This window comes from Ctenocephalides felis, unplaced genomic scaffold (assembly GCF_003426905.1).
Source record: "Ctenocephalides felis isolate EL2017-DRISC unplaced genomic scaffold, ASM342690v1 CF-g0.4_SCAFFOLD_01170, whole genome shotgun sequence".
NCBI lineage: Eukaryota > Metazoa > Arthropoda > Insecta > Siphonaptera > Pulicidae > Ctenocephalides > Ctenocephalides felis.
In genome coordinates this window covers 81,146,737-81,169,685 of record NW_020537324.1, presented here as the reverse complement: position 1 = coordinate 81,169,685, position 22,949 = coordinate 81,146,737, and positions in this window count along the sequence as shown.

The window sequence follows — 22,949 nt, the reverse complement described above, 5'->3', positions numbered from 1 at the left end:
GAGCAGGATAATTAAGTTTGCTGCAGGATTTTGAAGTATAAATAAAAATGTTAACTAGTTGTGTATGGCATCGTACCTTAAGGCACATTGCTGGAACTTCCCGTACCGTAATGAAATATTCGAGAAATTTTAAACGTTTTCAAATATATTATTACAAATGCTGCAACCTTCATTATTTTTGCTATCTTGTTATATCCGATCAAATCAAATGTAAATCATAAATCAATTTATCTCCAGGAACATTAACAATCGTCATTTTATTTCGAATTCAATTTCAAAGAAATAGTTGCCTAATTAATTTGCACAAAATTGAAAAAGTGCTCCCGTATAGTCACAGTCTAAACGCATTTGCAAAAAATTCTGTGCGACATTTTCACTTATACTGTGCTTAGCTCGGCGGCATTTTCACATCTTCATTCAATAGTTTTCACAAAATTCGCACTTAGGTGAACATTTGTACCAGAGTGGCGCTTAAGTGAAGCCTGGGTAATTTTTTGAATTTTTAATACAAAATTACAAAAATATTTTTTGAGAAAAAAATTAGAAACAAAATTTTTTTTTCCAAAAGCAATTATTTTGTTGAAACAAGCAGAAAGTTCTATGAATTATTTAAATCGGACGCTTAGTTCTCTCAAAAACTGCCATTTTTTAACATTTAGCCATTTTTTAACATTTAGCCAAAACCGCTGGGCCTACCTTTGCCAAAAACTAATAACCCCGTCATTACAAACTGAATTTTTTTGGATCATACAAATCGGATGATCCGTTCTCTCAAAAACTCGATTTCTATTTTTTGCACTCTTTGCTCCGCATCTCCGAAACGACTGGACCTGCCTTTGCCTAATACTAATCAGCACATCTCCCTATTAATAGGAATCGAATGTTTTTTAAACCTTTCAAATCGGTTGATCCGTGCGCCCGAAAACGTGGACGAAAAAATGCGGACATACAAAACTAACACACACTCACCCACACATCCATTTTTTCTGAGGTATTCCTTTTAAAAATGTTCAGAAACCTTCAAAGCGTTGAGAAATGCAAACATTTCCATATTCGATTTTCGGCCCATTACTATAACTACCCTACGGGAAGTTAAAAAGATCTATTATGTAATTATTTTGGTAATAATTTCACTAAAGTTGATTTTAAAATAATAAATTTTTCACAAAATTTAATAAAATTTGTAAGAAACTATTTTTAATAAATAACTAATTAATTTTCAATTTTGCAGCAAAATTTGATTTTATAATAGCAAGAGGATTTACAGAAATAAATGTACCTTGATAGGTGTATGTAAGTAACGTTATTGAATTTAGGACAATATCTGAAATTGTTTTTGTGTTGTATCAGCAAAATTAAAGTTTGTACAATTTTATCGTTTACTGCAGCAAGATATTTTTAATTAAAAGCAATATAAATTTATGTAACTTACCGCGTTCGTGTTTCTGCAGCAAAACGTTTGAACCTGAAAAATAGTAGAAAAATGCATTATAGTTTACATTAAATATATAAATAAATATTTAAGGATAACTTAACCTTTGCACAAAAATAAGGATGAAATCAAACTTGTTCCGAAACGTAAAAAATAAATATTTATAAAATAGCATATTATATATTTTTACCGTTTCTGAACTCGCATTTTTTCAAGTTTTTCTGAAGAAATTTAAATAAAAACTGAAGTTTTTTTTAATAAAAAAGTATTTTTGCGACGTTTGTAAACTAGTTACAATTTATTGTTAGTTTTTTTCTTTGAAAATTTGGCATAAAAAATGAAATTTAAACTACTTACAATCCCTCATTACATTTTCTCCTATTTGCAAAAAATGTGTATTTTTTTTAATAAAAATGTATTTTTAGTACGTTTTACAACTAGGTACTTCAGATAATCAATTGTGGGCTACTGTAAAGTCAATTTTAGTGTTTTGTCATTATTGTCAAAATTAATTTAAAACTTCTGTCTGTCTGAGATATGAAAATAATGTATATATATAATTTTAAAAAAAATTGTCTTAGAATGAGATTTTTTGATAAAAACTGAGAATTTTAATATTGCCAAACATTGTGACACATACTTTGTATATATATAAAAAAACACCATACATTCTGTTTTTTTCATAACTTTTTTTTTAAATTTTCTAATTTTTCAACATTTTTAAACATTTTGTTATATAATCCACTCATTTATTTTTATCATTTTCATTTCGATTATATTGTCACCTTTCTGTTATGTTATTTCTTCCACAATTTTATTCATTTCATATATAAAAAATCCATCATCTTCTGCTTTTCTTAAACATATGGTTTGCTTATCTTAAAAATCTTATCAAGGTCATGTTGTCGACAGTAAATTAATAAATGTTTTTTTAAAAAACTTTTTTGTTTTTTATTACTTTTTGGATTCTTTGTTCGAAGCTCTACAAAATATTTACAAATCCAAGTCTTTATCTATAGACTTTATATATATATATATATATATATATATATATATCTATATATATATTTAATTTCTCTCTTAATTTTCCAATAAAATCTGCCCGTTATTAAAAGGAGGGTACTTGAAACCGAATCCTTGATCGACATGAAGGGTCGACGGATGCATAAGGGTGCGTTCAACTTTGCAAAATTAATGAGAAATAATTAATAATAATAATTGTTTAGAAAGGATTGCTCAGGAATCGATAGTAATTAAAAGCACTTGGTAGTAAATTAATTTATAGGAAAAGTATGTTTTGTATATATTGTTCGTGTGTTGTCACTAAAGGGATATTCGAATTTTGATAAATCATTTTTGAATGTGTCAATGCATTTACAATAGTGACTTTGAACTAAAAAAAATTTAGTGATCATTGAGGAAAAGTGTAGAAATGATGAATGAATGAGATGAAAAATGTCAATAAATGGAAAAAACTTAAATGATATGTTAAGTTATAAGTAAATAAAAATGCAATTTAGATCTTATTAGCCCCGAAAACAAACTAAGATATGCCAGAGATTAAATAAATATTAAATCACATTCGCCTCGGGAGTTGATAATTCAAACAAAAACAAAATTACTTTTTAAAAATTTGTACGTAAATGCCAAAATTTATTGAATTCTACATAAAAAAAATTAAATGTCGACATAAGTATTGCAAGAAAAGCAACTAATATGTAGCAGAGATTAAAATATTGAATAATCGTAAAATACATTTTCACAAATGGCAGTTGTAGAAATATTAATTTACTTACAATTGAATGATATGCCAATAAAATGTAATAACAGCATTGATATTTCTAAAAATTCAATAAAATTTGCCAAAATATAACCTACCTATTTATAACATATTTTCTTGACTAATGTAATTTTTCACAATATCGTATTGAAAATATATACAACCCTATATTTTTCCATACCCCTTTTTATGAATGATTTTAAAATTGTTGATAAATAGTCTTACTTCTTGAAAACTTAGAACATTTATGTTATTATTTTTAACTGTGGTCCTAGACATGTGATTCATGGTTAGGGTTCCAAAGTTTAAATAAACCAAAATAATAATAATTAATCACAATAACCAAAAAATATTTAGAGTTTGACCGAAGCCCTAGGTTGCACTTAAATTTTTTGATAAATTTTTTTGTAAGTTTTTTTTATTATAGTTACAATCAATATTATCATCCGTTTGACGTTGAATTCTAGGACACCCTGTACATGTAACAATATTTTTAGCGTGATCGTTTTACGGAAAACACCTCAGGGAAATTACAGTATTAATATTTGATTTGATTTGATTTTATTTTAGGATCGAACGCGAACACCCCCGACCACAATTTCGTATCGAAGCACCTTTTTAAATTATCTAACACAATCAGGATCATCATGCACCCCCTGTTCTCACTTCTGCTCCTCCAAAGTGTGGAGACAAAGTTCTAAGTTTATTTTCGAACTTCGATAACGAGATATCGATTTTGCTTGTTACACGCGGTGGATATGATAATTTATGGAAAAATATTTATGGGAATTTGAATTTAGAAGATGTATATATATATATATATATATATATATATATATATATAAGTATTGACTGTAGTCACTCCACCGTAACCGTATTAATAGTGTGGTCTTCCGTTATTAATTGTAGGTTTAATCTTTGTCCGGGTACTTTTGATCCCTAAGGGAAAAGGGCAGTGAGTAAGATGGGTCAATCGGACGTACAGATAGTCGTATTAGCATTCCTAACTTTCTTACGTAATAGTTAAAATTAACCAAATTTACAACAAAACAGTAAATTATTGTTAGACATATCGGAGTGATGTGGCGATCCAGTCAGCCATGAGAAGAATAAAATAAAATGATATGATCCATGATATATTGTAAACAATATTTTTGCATGTATGTTTATTCAGTTGGAAAAAATAATCTATCATAAATCACGACTTTGCCAAATAATTTTTCAAAATAGCATACATAAATTAAAGTATTATTTTTAAACGATTGTGACTAATGACATATTTCTTATTCTAACTCCTTCTATATTTTTAATCAAAATTAAGAAAAGACTAAAATCGTCAAAAATTCTCCCGCCGTTTTTTTTCACTGGTGGCGTTAATCTTAACTCGATTTATCATAATTGAAAAATCCTGTTTAAATAATTTCGGCCGCTCGCCGACATTTAATTCGGAATCACGATTTTTTATAATTTGACGCCTTTTTCACGGATCGTGATCGCAGACAATTGAATCGAAGGGAAAATCTTGGAAGTTGAACTTTTAATTTGATAAATGAGTTTGATTTATTGAATACTAGCTGACCCGGCAAACGTTGTTTTGCTAAGTCAGGCAAATTCTAAACAATTTCTAGAGAATCAAAAATATTAATACTTAAGTGTATAAGGACGTGTTGTTTGAATGCTATATAATATACAATGAAGTATTATAAAAACAATAAAACCCATTTAGTTTGTCTATATTTGTCAATACAATCAAACTGCAAGTTTTATACACTTTCTATAGAAAACATGGTATAATACAATCCAAGTCTTTTTTGGTCTTTCAGATTCTTTTGGATTCTGGATTTTGAGTATAATTGTAAATAATACTACTGAGCTTATACAAAATTTTCAAATTTTGCGAGGAGAGATAGAAAATGAAAGAATTAAAGTAAATTTAATAAAAAAAAGAGTGCGCGTAAGGATCACACGCGATTGAAGTAAAACTTTTAATATTGTATGAGTAGGCAATTAAGATAAAAATAAAAAAAACATCATATTTGAATTTTAAAAATCATCTTTTAATAATCATATAACATCAATAATAATAAGATCTCCTGAGCATCGGCACAGCTGTCCTACTGATATTAAGAGTTTGAATATGATGTGAAGCTTTCTTCCTAATTTTGTTACTTATCTTACCAGGAAATTCAAACCATAAACGTAGAAGTTCATCATTATCGCCACGTTCTATGTACACTAATTTTCCTACACAACCATTAGCTAAGCCATCACTTACATCAATATTAGTTGTTATTATGTAAAATTTATTCAGAACTAAAATTATTTCATACGGCAAAGCCCCGGTATCAATAACCGATTTTTTTGAAACTGCTGACGAATGTATGATTGTTGATCTGTCGCATGGCAACCTACATAAATATCCGTGGCAGTAGATATTATTTTGTCTTCAACGAGATTCAATATAAATTTATTATATTCCATGGCACATTTATTCTCTAAGAAAAGTCTTATTCCATGAGGACATAATACAGCAACCTCTTCTTTTGTAAAAAAAACGTGATTCAATTAATGCAAGTTCATATAGGGTTTAGCGCTCGACTTGCGCATGACATGACGGGAGTGGATACTCGCGACATCAGCGCTTACGGCGTCGTAGTGTTCAACTACACGTTGGCATTTTCGTTGCATTTGTACGGATTTACACCCGTGTCGCGCCTAAAATTTTTACACCCATATCGCGCCTAAAGAAGTTTTACTTCAAAAGTATATTTGTAGAGCAGGGCGAGGCACAAAGGTCCAATTTGACTTGAGCAAATATTAATGATATTAAATAAATCAAACCTATTATATCACAACAAATAACACATTTCATACGAACAATTATCCGACTACTTTCAGTGAACTGCCTTCTACTTCATCATTGTAGAAATGTCTTTCAAAAATTTGTTATCTAGACCTTTTTACACTATAGGCGGGGTAACTTGAAACAGGCAGGTGGCAAAAAGGTTTAAAACCTTATTATGATTTTAAAGGCAATGTTAAAAAACTACCAACGAAAAAAAATACTTTTATTATGGATTTTCAAAGATTACCCTTTATCTCCACCATTTAAAGATTACCGTTTTCAAATCAAGGTTATAGCTGGTTATAAATTTTTCCCCTCTACTTTCAAATATTGTTGTTAAACAATGTTTAACTTTAGTGGTTTTTGACACATCGGTGGTGGATCTTTTTAACCCCGGAAAATGTCCATTTGATTGATATCAAATTTAGGTTCTAAATTTAAGTAAAATTAATAAAAAATAATATAACATAGAAAATGTTTTATAAATACCAATGAGTATATAATCATACAAATGAGATCTTTCAGAGCACCGTGTTTGAGAAAAATATGATTTGCAAAAAAAGAGTGCCAAAAAGTGAATTTTCATATTAACATTTCAAAAAAGTTGATATTGTTGAGTTTGTAGTAACACTTGCAGCCCTATTACATGATTTCACTGAATTGCAAATTTATAGCTGTTTTTGTAAGAAATATATGTGATTTTATATTTTTATAATTTAGCACACATATTAAGAAATAACATACTGAAATTTTGTAACTTATAACGTTTTATATTTTTAAATATTTTTCAAAATACTCATCAAACCATGGACTTGCAACTATTGCAAAAGTGCATTTGTTCACAAAATTGCACAGTTATACCTTTTTTTTTTTTAAAAACATAAGTGCATTTTCATATTAACATTTCAAAAAGTTGATATTTTGGGTCTCTAGTGACACTTGCGGTCCGTTTGGTGTATAACTACAAACTAAGCTACTTACTACAATTTAATCATAATTAAATAATATTCACGTAAAACATCCTATTAAACATAATCGAACAACGTCTATCAAAAGCGTTTGACATTTGACGTATTAGCCACCGTCCATTGTTTTATTTACATTACGCTTCTACAAAAGTTTCTATGCGGATTTGAAATAATATCTCACCTTTCCGACAACCTACTGATTAGCACGAATTTTTCAAGACTAAAACTGGCCAAATCGGTTTAGCCGTTTTCGAGTTTTACCGAAACATTTGATCGAGAGCTCGATTTTTATATATAAGATATATATATATATATATATATATATATATATATATCTACTATCTACTATCTGTTCTCCGTCTGCAGAGGTTCGTCGCCCATACTAAATACAAATAAAATGGCTCCGATTGATTTATGTGTCGGTTTGAAGCAGTGACCCCACAACAATTTATTTGGGCCCCGAGGGTGCTACGTGAGAGGGCCACCGACCACCGTTGCCCCGTTCAACGCTCACTCGTCCGACACGTAGCGGTCACCGGCGGCGGCGGCGGACGCACCGACGCACGATCGCGCCTAACGGTGATAAATACGCAAATGATGCCCTTACGCCAGGTGGAGGGCGAACACCTTCGGAAAGAAGGAATATATATATATATATATATATATATATATATATATATATATATATATATATCTTATATATAAAATTCTTCTGCACGGTTATAAGATTTGATACTTCTCCTAAACGGTTATTCGTATTTTAGAGTTTAACTGTTTAGAGTTTGTCAAAGAAAATTTTTCAGATTTTATGAACGATAAAACTATAGTAATAGTGTAAAAATAAATGGTAAAAATTACCAAAAAATCACTTATCTTTGTTTGACATTGAAAAGATTTGAACTGTCAACTGCCAGAAATGTCAATTCATTTTAAAATTGAATTTAGCTGAAATTATGAGCCTAGATAAAATTAGAATATATATGGTATACAAAAAATGTAATGTCTACATTATTATTGTAGAAAAGCAGCTGAGATGTGCCAGAAATTAAAATAATATAAGATAAAGTCAACAGTATATGGTTTGGCAGATGAAATTACATAATTCAATTTAATAAATATCGCAGTTTTATAAACTCATGCATGTCGCGTTTTGGTTTACTTTACTGAATTATTTAACAACAGAAAAAATCTACTTATTAAAAAAATGATTTAGAATTTTGTTTCATTTGTCAAAAATTCATAATTTCACGAATAAACTCAACTCCTACATAAAATAGGAAGAGGCCTAGTAAGAAGCAAAAAGAACGAGGACTCTATAGACCAACAAGATCAACTTGAAAAAAATAGAGAGATCAACTGTCTAACTAAAGACTTTTAAAGCATAGCTCTGCAAGAATCAGAGACATGGACTCTAAGAAACCTATTAAAAGAAAAATGACTATTTACCGAAGAGAACTTTGGATTAAATTCTGATCGAAAACTGGTAAGAGTACTATGGAAGGTAAAAAAGAAATGAACCGAATGTAGATGACGGGCTTTTTAGATGTGAAGAAAAATTACTGGAAACTGACAGCATAAGCGCAAGATACAAAAGCACTGAATAAGTTACAGAAGTAAAAAAAGATAATTCACTTTTATATACGATTGCAAATTTTGAAGAAAAAAAATGTACTGACAAAAACGTTGCTCAAACAGCAAAACCATTTAATACTTGATTCATAGATCATCTGCATGGATCAGAGACGTGGACTCTAAAATCTATTAAGAAATGGCTCGAGTACTGGTAAAAGAGTATCATGAAAGATGAAAAAGAACTGAACCGAAAGTAGATGATGGACTTGTTAGCTGTGAAAATAAAATGCAGGAAGGTGTAGAAGCACAAGACACTCGAAAGGCTTCAGCAATGCACTGAAGAAGTTTCAGAAGTAAAATAAGTAAAAAGTGATATTTGAAATTTCAAAGAAGGATATCTCGCATCTTATTTGAATATACAAAAAACTGAAAGTAGAGGCACAAAAAGACTATTTATTTAAAAAACGTTAGCAGAAGTTCTAGAAGTAAAAAATTAGTGTAATGTAAGAAACCATAGGTGTAATTGGATATGGAATATTTAGCAAGTTCATCGTAGATTGAATAGTGCACATATGAACTAGATTTTACAAATTAATTCACCTAAGATTTGAACATAAACAATAATGTTTATTAAATTATTAATAAGAAAAATGTACTTTGGAAATTATAATTGCCAAATGCAACTAATATATTATACAAGACTATGAAAATTATAGACTGAATTATTGAAGCAATTATGTTGTGTGGTAAAATCAAGTGTGATTTTGTTCTTTTACCTATAGATACTATATTATATTCTTTGAATTTCTTATACTGCTTATGTTAAGACCACAAATGAATCGCAAGGGCAGTACATCAAATAGGATATTAAAAAGTATAGGATAGGATATTAAAAAATTGAAACTATTGAATTGTAGGCATCAATGTAGGCAAAAATTTTTTTCTTTAATTTTCAAAAATGTTTCCATGCTATTTCCATACGAAGCTTTGATTGAATTGCGCACTATCTAAAAGTTAATATTAAAAGCTAAAACTTTTAGAGATTTTTTTTAATCAATTTCGAAGAATTTGAGCCCCTCGGAGCAAAGAAATTCGAAAAAGTCCATATTAAGGACCACCCTAATATATATATGTATATTGCAATCACATTATATGTATATATTTTTCGACCAAATGCACTTTCCGGTTAGCAGTTAGTGGTGTATAAAATTTTTGCCGACAATATTATTATCATTATCTCTCGTCTTCGAACATGTTCTGTTCTGTTTTATTCTGTTCATCCCGTATGTTCCGCGATCTCTTCGCCGAGATAATAGATAAAGCTTAAATAGGGGTAAGGACTTATCCCTCGAGGGAATGAAGCGTTTGCACGCCGAAGGAATCGGTCTCGCCTCTTACGAGAGTAAAGGGAACGAAAGGGATGACTGGAGATAAATTTGGATATTTGGAAAAAAGAATTTAGTTAAATTACTAGTATCAAACTGTACCGAGTTTTTAATTATTTAGAAAAGAAGGTATAATTTGTTCTAAAAAATATTTGGTAAACTAAAGAAAGAGTGCGCATAAGATACACACGCGATTGTAGTAAAACTTTATTGCATGATGACAATTAAGTTAATATGGCAACGCTAGTAATGCATACATCTATTTATGTCAACAGCTATACCAATATTTTCGAATAATGAATTAATTGCTGTTATACATTAAATATGATACGATTGGTTCAAGATATATGAAGCCAGAGACATAAAATCAGTCAGCAAATTGTCTTACTTAAAATAAACTAAAACTAGCATCTAACTTTAGAAATTTCATAAAATCGCTTTTTTAAGAAATTTTTAGGGATGGAAATAATTATTTAATTGAAACGAAACTTTCAGGTTTTATTGTTATATACTTCAACATCCTTCACAATTTTTTTTTTCATTAGAATATATGTCCTAATATGCCGGGTATAAGTATTTTGCCGATGCGCCACGAAGCGTACAGTCGGAAAGATGCAGGTCACAATTTCCATCCGAAACAAAAAAATTAAAGCAATATTATATTTTCAGAAGTATATATATTATATTTCAGAAAATTATAGTTGAACCTAAAAAATCCAGAAAAAAGTGAGAAATTCACAAATTTTTCGCAACTTAAAAAACTTGTTTTTGGAAACAAAATTTCACTTTGGATTGTTTAAAATGTGGGTTAATTATAACTTTTTTTCAGGTTTTTTAGGTTCGACTCGAATAGAATTTTATGCTGAAAATATTGAATTTTGTCTCCTTTTGATATGACATTTAGTTTGTTTACTATCTTGCGCGCCAATTAGTAAAATTCGAAAAAATTCAAAATCGAGAATGAAAAAATGGAAAAATTAGCTTGACGCTTGCTCATTATTTCTTCTGCAATTCCGAAAATAATTTGAATTTGTTTCAGAAATTTTAGGAATATATTCTTGGCTAGTTTTCGAAGACATTTTTGAAAAAAAAATCGACTTTTTTCAAGCCTCTAAAGCAAGCTTTCGCCTTAAGTTATGCTCTTGCGGTAATAAGTTTCAGGGAACCATTAATGAACTTCCCGCAGGTTAGCTATTTCTTTTGTAATTCCAAAAATAATTTGGATTTGTTTCAGAAATTTTAGGTATATGTTCTTGGCTAGTTTTAAAAAACATTTTAGCAAAAAAAATCGATTTTTTCAAGCCTGTAAAGCAGGCTTTCCCCTAATAGGCAATAAGTTTCAGGAAACCATTTAATAACTTCCAGTAGGGTAAGTTATAGTAATTGCAAAAAAATCGAAAATGATTTTTATATATCTTTACGTTTCAAAGGTTTCTGAACATTTTGGCGTATCTTTGAAAAAAATGGATTTATGTGTGTGTGTGCGGATACAAATTTTTGTCTACGATTTCTGGAACACGTTTCAACCGATTTGAATAATTCAAAAAATATTCGTATTGGTCCAAAATTTCCAAAATATTTCAAAATAAAGATAACATTTTTTTTCAAAAAGTCTTTTTTCCAAAAAAGTCAATTTTTTTCAAAAAAAAAGTTTTTATTGCTCTTTAAAGAGTGCAGAAAATAGAAATTGAGTTTTTGAGAGAACGGAGTATCTGATTTGAATGATCTAAAAAACATTCAATTAGTAATGATTGGGAGAAGTGTTTATTAGTTTTTGGCAAAGGCAGGCCCAGCCATTTCGAAGATACGGAGCTAAATGTGTAAAAAATAGCAGTTTTTGAGAGAACTAAGCGTCAATTTTTTTTTCAAAAAAAAATTTTTTTTTGTATATCGAAAATAATTCAGATTTTATTTTTAATTCTGACTATAGTTCTAATATACTTTAAAGAAATAATTTCAACTTTGCAATTCAGTTTATATATTACTTATAAATATTAGACAATGTTACAATATTTATAATAATCTATTTGAAAACATTCAGTATTCCTCGAACATTTCGTTACGATACGGAAAGTTCCAGCAATTTGCCTTAAGGAACGATGCCATGCGCCCCACTAGTTCGATTAATTTTTCCCAGTCTCCCCTATCCTCATTCGATAAGTTTCTTTCCTCTCCACCGCTGCGGCATGTGTGTGTTTCGGAATCTGCAATTCGCCTTCTCGGCTTCCGATATTCCTCTGATTAGAATCTCTGACTAGGATACGGGAATCCCGTTTGGAAAATCTGCCGTATAACGGACGATGCTGGAAATCCGTTATTACCCTTTGAGCACGAACAGGCATAAGGGCGGACATGGGAGCTTTGGAGATACCACCAGTTCAATGAATTGCAGTGCAAAAGTACAACGGTCAAGGGACATAGTTTTTTTTGGTTTTAACAGTGTTTTCGATATAGTAGTAAGACTAGTGGGGCGCATAGCATCGTGCCTTAAGGCAAATTGCTGAAACTTTCCATACCAAAAAAAAATTTTTTTAAAAAACAATAACATTTTTGAAAAAAAATTACTCTTAAAAAATTAGATTTTTTAAAAAAATAGATTTTAGAACCCTACGGGAAGTTATTTAACCCTGAAACTTATTGCCGCAAGAGCAGAACTTAAGGCAAAAGCCCGCTTTAGTGACTTTAACAAAATCGATTTTTTGCGAAAATGTTTTGCAAAACTAGCCAAGAATATATCTCTAAAATATCTAAAATAAATTCAAATTATTTTCGGAATTATAAAAGAAATAGTCAGTAAGCGTCGAGCGGAATGAAAACTTTAATGTGTGATTTCCCGGTTTTTGCATTTTTTCGATTTTACCTAATTGGCGGAAAAGATACAAAAAAAAACAACTGAACGTCCTATCGAAACTAGACAACATTGATTGTATTCAGGATTAATTTTATTCTAGTTGAACCTAAAAAACCTTAAAAAAAGTTATAATAAACCCACTTTTTGAACATTATAAAGTGAAATTTTGTATCAATAAACATGACTTTTTTCAAGTTGCGAACTAGTGGGGCGCATGGCATCTAGCCTTAAGTCAAATTGCTGGAACTTTCCGTACCAAATATTATTCTTTTTTTAAAAACAATTCTTCAATTTAATTTTTGAAAAAAAATTACTTCGAAAAAATTAGATTTTTGAGAAACTAGGAATTTGACAAAAAATTACTTTTTTTGAAAAAAAAATTTTTTTTTTGGAAAAAAAAATGTTTTCTTTATTTTGACACATTTTGGAAAATCAGAACATTTTTTCAAAGCAATCGTACTGTTTTAACTGCATAGAGACAAAATATCGAAGCGCGTAAGCGCCGCATCGCCGTCATTCGTACGGAACCCACAGGAATGTAAACAAAATTTATACCTATTGTTAAAATCTCTATAAAATATCTGATAATTTGATGTGCATATGTCTAATGATCATTTTTGACTGCCAAATGGCATTTTATTACTTTTTTCACTAGATCTCCGAAACCGCTAGACCTGCCTTCATGAAAATTTGATCAGTTCTTCATCTTGTCAATACAAGAAAAATGTTTTTTGAATTTTTCAAATCGGACGCTCCGATCTCTTAAAAAGTGAGTTACGGTTTTCGGCACTTTTTGCCCCGTATCTTCCGAACGACTAAACCTGCCTTCTCCAAAAACTAATCAGCACGTCTCCTTATCAGTACGAAAAGAATGCTTTTTTGAATTATCCAAATCGGTTGATCCGCGTTTGCAAAATCGACGACGAAAATTTGTATCCGCACACACACACATACATAAAATCAATTTTTCTAAGGTATGCCTTAAAATATTCAGAAACCTTTTAAACTTAAAGATATATAAAAAAATTCATTTTCTATTTTTTTTCGATTACTATGACTTACCCTACGGAACGTTAAATATTAGTTATAAATTGCTGGTCCATTTTTACACAAATATTATTAAAAATTAGATATAAATTGTATTCCCAATTAAATACGATTCACGAAAATAAAGTAAATGTTTCGATTCAAAAAATAATGTACGAGCAATAATATAAATATCATTCGATACAATTTGCTTTTGTACTTTTTTCTATAATGTTTGTTTTTCATTTTCCTTCTATTGTGTTATTAAATTGAATTGAATACATATAAATATACCAATATATATATATATTATATATATATATATATATATATATATATATATATATATATATATATATATATATATTTGTATTCAATATGTACGTACATTGTTTTCTTTTACGTTTTACGTAACTCGTTCGAAAGTACGTAATAAATTGCTTATGTTTCAAATTGAAAACTTTTATCGCTTCTGTATTTTATTCAGGAGGAAATAAATACTGCTGTGGTGTCCTTGTATAAAAATATATAGATATATAGCAATAAATACACAATCAATTCCAAAGAAGACACTATGAATAAAATTTAAACAACAGTGCTCAATACCAAAAAAAAGCAAAACAAAAAATACTTTCATTAAAAAATTGACAATGCGACGACCGTTTATCTAATGATTGCTCGATTTGAGGCGATTGCTGCTTACACATTTTTTGCCCCCTACTTTAAAATAGCACAGTGAAAAATACCATAGTTAACTTGCATTAGTTTGCACCTCGCTCTACCCAATTAAAATTATAAAATAACAGAATGGATTTAACTCACATATGATTACTAATAAATATATATATATATATATATATATATATATATATATATATATACATATATATAAAGTCTCAGAAACGTATATCAGATAAATTGCTCCACTGCGAACATTTTTATATCGGAAAAAGTAGCCAAAACCTGAGTAAACGCCTTCATCAACATGAAAATAACTCTAAAAATAACAAACAATTCAAAACCATGTTAACCGACCACATAAATAATTTAAACCATAACAAAGATTTTTTCAATCCAAAAAGTTTACATTTTGAAGAGAACGTAATAAAAAGAAAATTCGCTGGGGGGTTGTTTTTGCAATTGCACAACGACAGGGTCATAAACAAACGATTTGACAAAACGGCCTTGAACGAAACAAACGCGTGGTTCCTAAATATCATTTCTTAAAAAATGATAAGATTCCATCGCCTTTTAAATTTCTCGGAAAATTAACATATGTTAAAAACTGTTTCGAGAAAAAACGTGACATTTCTATCTTAGACTCCAAACAGTAGATACATAGTTTCGACAACTTGTTAAGTTATGTTTATTTGTGTGTTATAAGTATTTTTAGTATTATTATTATCATAATTATTATTGTTGTTTTTCTATGAAATTTCTTACATATTTTTTATTTAGTTTTAATTTTTATAGTTCAATTGATTACCACTGAATGAAGGCTAAAATACTAGCCGAAATGTATAAATTTTAAATAAATTTATAAAAACTCTCATACTATATTTTTTTATGTACGCCCGACTTTTTAACGCAAATTAAATATATTATATCAACATCAAATTATATCAAATTCAAGACTATTCATTGTGTGTAAATGAACACACACACACATACATATATATATATATATATATATATATATAAATTTATTTTACTTATATTACTCGTTTCAAGAATCTTTAACCACGTTCCCGAAACCATTCTTAGATTTTAAATTTTGATACGGGTATGCACACACAAGTCTGTAAATCTGTATAAAATTCAATTTCTGTATTTATCCAACTGAGTACCTACATAATGTTAAAAGCACACAACACAAAACACCAGGCAGAGGCAGTCCATGTCGTCGTCGTCGTCCGCCACAACACAAAGGGACATACACGAGCCAAAAGCAAACAAAACAAGACCACAACGACTAGAATGCTCGTTCACTTCCACAATTTCAGCAATTCGTGTCGACGGCAAAACTCTCTTCTACTTCTCCACCAGAAATGAGAAAAGAGGCCCACAGCCACAGCTAATAATAAAAAAGTGTTTGCCTTAAATTGAAATTTCTTTATAAACCGACGCGACCGAGGAGGCCGCCGCGACCTTTTCTCCGTCCGCTCCACTTTTTTCGCAGTTAGTCGCTTCTGTAGAGTTTTTCTTTGTGTTTTCATAAAGCATCGCTTTATACGTTATAATATGCCTCACGCTTATTTACACACTGTTTTTTTGGTGGTTGAATGCTTGAGAAAAGAATTTATGAAAAAGAACCAACTCCACAGGCATGGATGTGGGGAATTAAATGAGTTTATGAAGTTATATGGAGATATTTTTGTAATATATATACTAGATGATACGACAGACGTTGTCCTGTACCCACACAATTCAAAAACACCAAATTTTTTCATATCCTATCCTATACTTTTTAATGTCCTATTTGACGTCTTGTCGCCTTTGAGGTTCATTTTTGGTCTTGGTATAAGCAGTATAAGAAATTCAAAAAAAATTATATAATATCTGCGGTAAAAAAAACAATATCACACTTGATTTTACCACGAAACATAATTGCTTCAATAATTTTAATTTTCATAGTCTCGAACGATATATTAGTTGCTTCTTGGCAATTATAATTTCTAAAGTACATTTTTCTTACTAATAATTCAATAAACATTATTGTCAATGTTCAAATTTAAGTGAATTAATTTGTAAAATCTAGTTCATATGTACACTCTTCAATCTGAGATCAACTAACTAAATATTCCGTATCCAATGCCAAACAAATGAATTTTTGATACATAAAACAAAATTCAAAAATCTAAATCATTTTTTTTAATATTTAGAAATATTTTTTTGTATTGTTAAATAATTTAGTAAAGTAAAACAAAATGCGGCATGCATGAGTTTATAAAAATAATGTATATGCAATTTTGGACTTATTGCGTTATTTATTTAACTGAATTATATAATTTCATCTGCCAATCATATACTGTATCTTTAATTATTTTAATTTCTGGCACATCAGTCAGCTGCTTTTCGGCTATAATAATGTAGGCATTACATTTTCTTTGTATATTATATTCTAATATTATCTAGGCTCATAATTTCACCTAAATTCAAATTTCGAGTGAATTGACATTTCTAGCAGATGACAGTTTAAATATTTTCAATATCAAATAATGATAAGTGTTTTTTTTGTAATTTTCGCCACAATATTACTATAGTTTAATCATTCATTAAATCTTAAAAATTTCCTTTGACAAACTGTAGAAAGATTTATCAAAATCCGAATAACCGTTTAGGAGAAGTATCAAATCATACACACGTACAGAAGAATTTTATATATAAGATATATATATATATATATATATATATACATATATTTATATATGCAATAATTTTCACATTTCAAATTTAATTTAATCATGATATACAAAGCTCGAAATGGCTGCACTCTACGTGTTATTAGTAATTACGTGATCCAACTACACAAAATCCAATTTGTTATTTTATAATTATAATAGGGTGAAGCGAGTCCTCGGGTGTAGAGTCCATTTTGCAAAAACAAGTAAACTACAGTATTTTTTTACAATACTATTTTAAAGTAGAGGGCAAAGGATGTGTAACCAGTCACTGCCTAGAAAAGGGCGACATCCCTATCACGGAAAAAACTGACACAGGAAGAATTTTTTAACGAAAGTACTTTTTTCGTTAATTTTGTTTTGTTTTGAGCACTGTTATTTAGTTTACGATACTGGAGCAAATTTGCTCCAAGTTAGATCAAGTGTGCCATGATTTTTGTAATATATAAACAAAAAAGTGTATAAAAATTATCTCTAATAATCGTTTCTAATAAAATCATCGTACAGTTATATAGTATTGATTAATTAAATACATTTAGCTATTTATAGAACTGCTCTCCAGATACCTTAATATAATTTTTGAGTATACGTTATTTGATAAAACGAATTTTATAAAACCTCTATAATAGGTTACAGCTAGGTGGGGCATAAAGGACCAACTAAACAATTACCCTGGGAAAGGTGTAAATAATAAAAAATAGTAAACAAAAAAGTAAATTAAGTAAAAAAAAACAATTTTACAAGAGATAAATTAAGTTAATAGTTATTTAAAATTAAAAATGTGCCCATAAAATTATCTATGTCTGCCCACTATGAGGTAAAAGGACACAGATGAGAAATTCTGGAAAATATAGCAAAGTAAATTAAAAACATATTTCTATATTTAAGCAATAACACGGAAACTTTCTCATCATATTTCAATAGTTGTTTGTTTGATATGTGTTATGTGCTGTGATGTAAGTGGTTTAGTTTTTACAATAAATTTACTGAAAGTCGAAAAACACTGATACGCTTATAAGGGGGCGTCCAATAACCACGTGATCGATTTTTTAAGGATGTTTGGACCTCCTCTTCCATTTGGTTATACGTAGTGATATTTAAAATTACCTCCCCATACAACGACCAAGCAATACGAGTATTTTTAGTTATGAGAAAAATTGTAGAATTTTTTAATTTTTTTTTTAAATGTATGGTTTTTTTAAAAAAAAATCCGGATAAAAAATAAGTACACCTGATATCTTACTACACCCCTCGCTCCTCTGATATTGAAATTTCGTGATTTTTTGTCAAATGCCCCCCTACCCCCAAAAACCTCACGTGATTAATGGCGCCCCTTAAGCTTGTATTGCATATTGGAATGTTAAATGAGATATTTCACTCAAAAATGCATTTAATACAGATGAACAACCAAACGCAAAAAATACGTGCGCTGTTTTTTATGATAATAACTAGATGTAACAGAATCCCAGTTTTATTTAGAGTACCGTGGGTAAGAAAGTTCGCCAACAAAATCTCAAAAACCAGTAAACTATAGTATTTTTCAACAATACTATGATAAGTAAATAAATAAATGCTATTTTAAAGTAGAGGCCAAAATTAGCGCCCTAGTTTATGTAGTCGTCAACAAGTTTTTACATTTAATTGACTATATCTTTACATAACATCTTCGCAAAAAACTCACTAATATTTTATAAATCTTTTCATCATTGGAAGCCATGGCCATTGTTGTATTGACAAAAGTATAAATAATACGAAAATAGTGATAATAAAAACAATTCATTGATCATAAAATTTGTACTACGTTTCTTCATCCAAAAACCCTTCTATAAACCAAAATCGCACGAATCCACCGCCCTGTGTCTCCACCGCTCCACCGTCGTCCTATTCCTATCATCTCATTAGCATTAGAAACGCATTAAATCGTCACAGACTTCCGCTCGCAGATGCTAAAAAGCATCATCATCGTCTCCACAAGTTAAAATCAAATGTCTTTCGAAAGGAAAAGCACAGACGGACGAACGGAGGACGGAAGGACGGATGAATGGACGGACAAGAGCACCACGAAATAGACTTCCAAATCGTCTGTTTTGGATCCAAAGTGACATCTCGGTTCATGAATATTTATACGTGCGGAGAAAGTAATCTTACCGGAACTTAAAATAAACTTTGGTTGGAAAATTTTATGGGCCGATTATAATCCTTTAGGGGTAAAGGAGGAGAAAAGATGGAATGGTAAATTTTCAAGATTTTTTGGAAAATGAGCTTTTAAGAGCAACCTGAGGCTTTGGGGCAGTAAAAAAATGACTAAACTGCTTGTGAGTACAATGCGATAGCAAAAACCATGTTTTCAGGTTTTTATTTTTTTAACTAGAATTTGCTATCAAGTATTTTACTATTTTACAGCCTTGATTAAATGCCCCAACTTTTCATGAAACCTACCAACACACTTTTTTGTCACACAATTATGTCACAACTTTTATATTTTAAATATTAACTATTGTTTTTACCAGATATGACGAATAATATACCTACGGGTAAAAATCCGACCGAAATGAGAAATATTATGTACAAATTCATATTGATTGAAATATATTATTTATTATTATTATTAACACACTTTAGTAGTTTTTTTAAAAAAAGAGGCACCTCTCAAAGTCTACTAATTTTAAAAATTTTAAACTCAAACTTTAATAAAAAGTCTTAATTTTTGAAAACTTGGGGCAATAGTGTCCTTATTTTTGAATGTAATCCTAGAAATGTTATTTACAAAAACAGATCCAAAGATTAAATGAAACAAATTAATGAAAATTACCAACAATAATCGAAAAATGGTCATAAAATCACCAAAGCCTTAGGTTGCACTTAAAAGCTCAAAATTTCAAAACAACGTGAAGTAATTTTTTGTTCTAATTTTTTTAGGACAGTTAAGGTCAATACTATCAACCCTTGACGTTTCGCCTTGACGTTGAGTTCTGGGACAATCTGTATATATCAATTTCATAAATATGAGACTACACTTTCTTGTAAAAATCTTTTCCTAAATTTACTACACATATCTTTGAAGTTGAAAACGTTTCGACACTATGGTTAGTGTCATCACCAGTTATTGTTAACGAAATTTAATTCATTTTACATTTTATTCAGTCAAATTTTTGAAAAACAATAAATTCGTGTATTGTTGAATTTGTACGTTTCGACACTGTATGTGTGTCATCGTTCAGGAAACAAAATTATGAAATATGTAGCTTTTCACACCATTTTTTTAACTAAAATCTAAAATCTTTTGTTTGAATTAAATAACTTTAAACAAATATTGTATTGTAAGAAATGGTATAGACAAACAAAGTAATAATTTAAAATTTTGTTTATATTTTAATTTAATTTAAAAAATGTGTTTTCATTGTTCAATTAGAAGACAATGATTATTAATTTCGTGTGTTTTTTCTGGTACAAACTTGCTGAATGATGGCACATATAGCATGCCGAAACATACAAAATAAATAAAACGTGTTTTTTATTTGCGTAATTAGTTGAAAACAATCTCAAGAATATCTCATTTTTATGTTTAAGGTCAAAAAATTGAAGAATTACATTGAACTGTGCAAATATTAGAAAATGTAAAAAATGTACGTAAGTGACTTCAAAAAAACATATTGTTTATAATTGATCTAAATATATAATGATTTGTTTCATACATTTTTATAAGATTTTAGATTTATATAAATTATTATAATTATAGGAAAATATATTTAAGGAATTATTGTAAGAGTTATCAATAAGATAACAAAAACATGCACCTATGATAACATTGTGCGTTTGATATTTGTGCATTTTGGAGAAAAATTATTTTTATAAATTGTACTATAGTCTACTAATACTTTTGTATTTATTGTTGTCAGAATAGTAAATATTGTTTAACAATGAGTCCTTTAACATAATTCTAACAAAACGACCAATATTCTAAAAGTCACATTGTACTGCCTTCATATCTAAAAACAATGTATTGCATATCTACAAATTCCTGAAAAGCCATGCCTCTGATCCTTAGAAAGCCAAAGACTCGAAAGCCGAAAGTTAACAGTTCTGTTTTATGTTTTAATAATTTAAATTGAACTAAAATGCATAGTTAAGCATAATAGTAAAAAAAATTTTCGGGAAGGGTTGTTGAAGTATAAAAATGCTGAATTAATAGGATGCATTTTCTATTTCGGTTTTTCATGAAGTGTAATCTTTCTGACAACAAAAATTACCAGTACATATATATACATATATATATATATATATATATATATATATATATATATATGCGTGTCTATTTCTCTATTCGAGTGTGTGTCTGTGGCTGAATCGTGTCTACTAATATATATTATATAAATTGGCACTTAGAGAGTTAGTTCTGTTGTAGTTCTGTTAAGACCGCAAAACTCTAAAGTTTGCCCCAAGAATAAGACGACGGTTTTGGAGGGTGAGTAGAGGAGCAGATGGAGCAGATGGAGCAGATGGAAAGATGAAAAGGAGTCCCCGTACACATGTTCCTTCTGAACATCAGAACAACTTCTGAGCCTCGACAAGGCGTCAGACTTCTCACCGGTGGAGAGAAAACTTCTCGGTTGGGATTTTGAAAGAAATCAAGAAGATCGGGATAAATAATCTATATTTATAACGGAAGGTTTTCAAGTATTGTACAAATTTTTGGAAATGTTTAAGGCTGTTCAAGATTCGAAGTATTTTCCCAGAAATTCGTAAACTGTATGTCTTGCAGAACTTGTTTAAAAAATTAAACACTATTTCAATTCAATTCAATTTATTTGCCGAATAATTGTAGCGGAGTACGGAAATCACAATGATATCGATTTACTGATAAAAGGTACTATCGACCTGAACAGTTACAATCCTAAAATCTATATATTGAATGCTAGTTACTGCTGCTACTGATAATAATACTGCAGCAGCAGTGTTGCCTAGGGTGAACAAAAGTAATGGTGTTACCATATACTATTCTTTCCAAAGTTTTTATCGAGACTGATTAGTATTGCACAAGAATGTACAAAGTACCCATAGGATAAATACAGAACAAATGTGCTTTACCATGTGCCCAAATGCAATCGGTTTTAAAGAACTGATTTTCTTACTATAATGCATGTACTTGAAACGTTTAATTTTGTTCATATATTCTTGTAAAAAACATTTGTGAGTTGGTTTAAAATATATTGCATAGGCTTATATATTATTCCAATACAAATTAATCAGATTTATCATCTATATACATATTATAAATTTAATCTAGAATTAAACCTAAGGGTAAATTTACGTGCTATAGTTGGTGGCGCACTCTATGGAGAGTAAATTGAAGTAATTGACAAAGCATTTTGTGTTTGCGATCTATTTATACTATTTTCATTAATTTTCATTAATATGTGCAAAAGTATACAAATTCATGGTAAAAAGTGTAATAAATTTGTATTTTTATAAAAAAAAATGATTGTGTACAAACTATATTTAAAAAAAAATAAAATTAAAAAAAAAAAATTGAATATGTACAAATATTTAAAAATATGTGAAAACGTATATAAAAATGTGCAAATTTTCTAAATTGTTTATAATGCGTAAAAATATACAATAATTTGCAATATTACAAATGTTTGAAAGTATGTGAAAATTAGAATAAAAATGTAAAAATTTTCTGAAG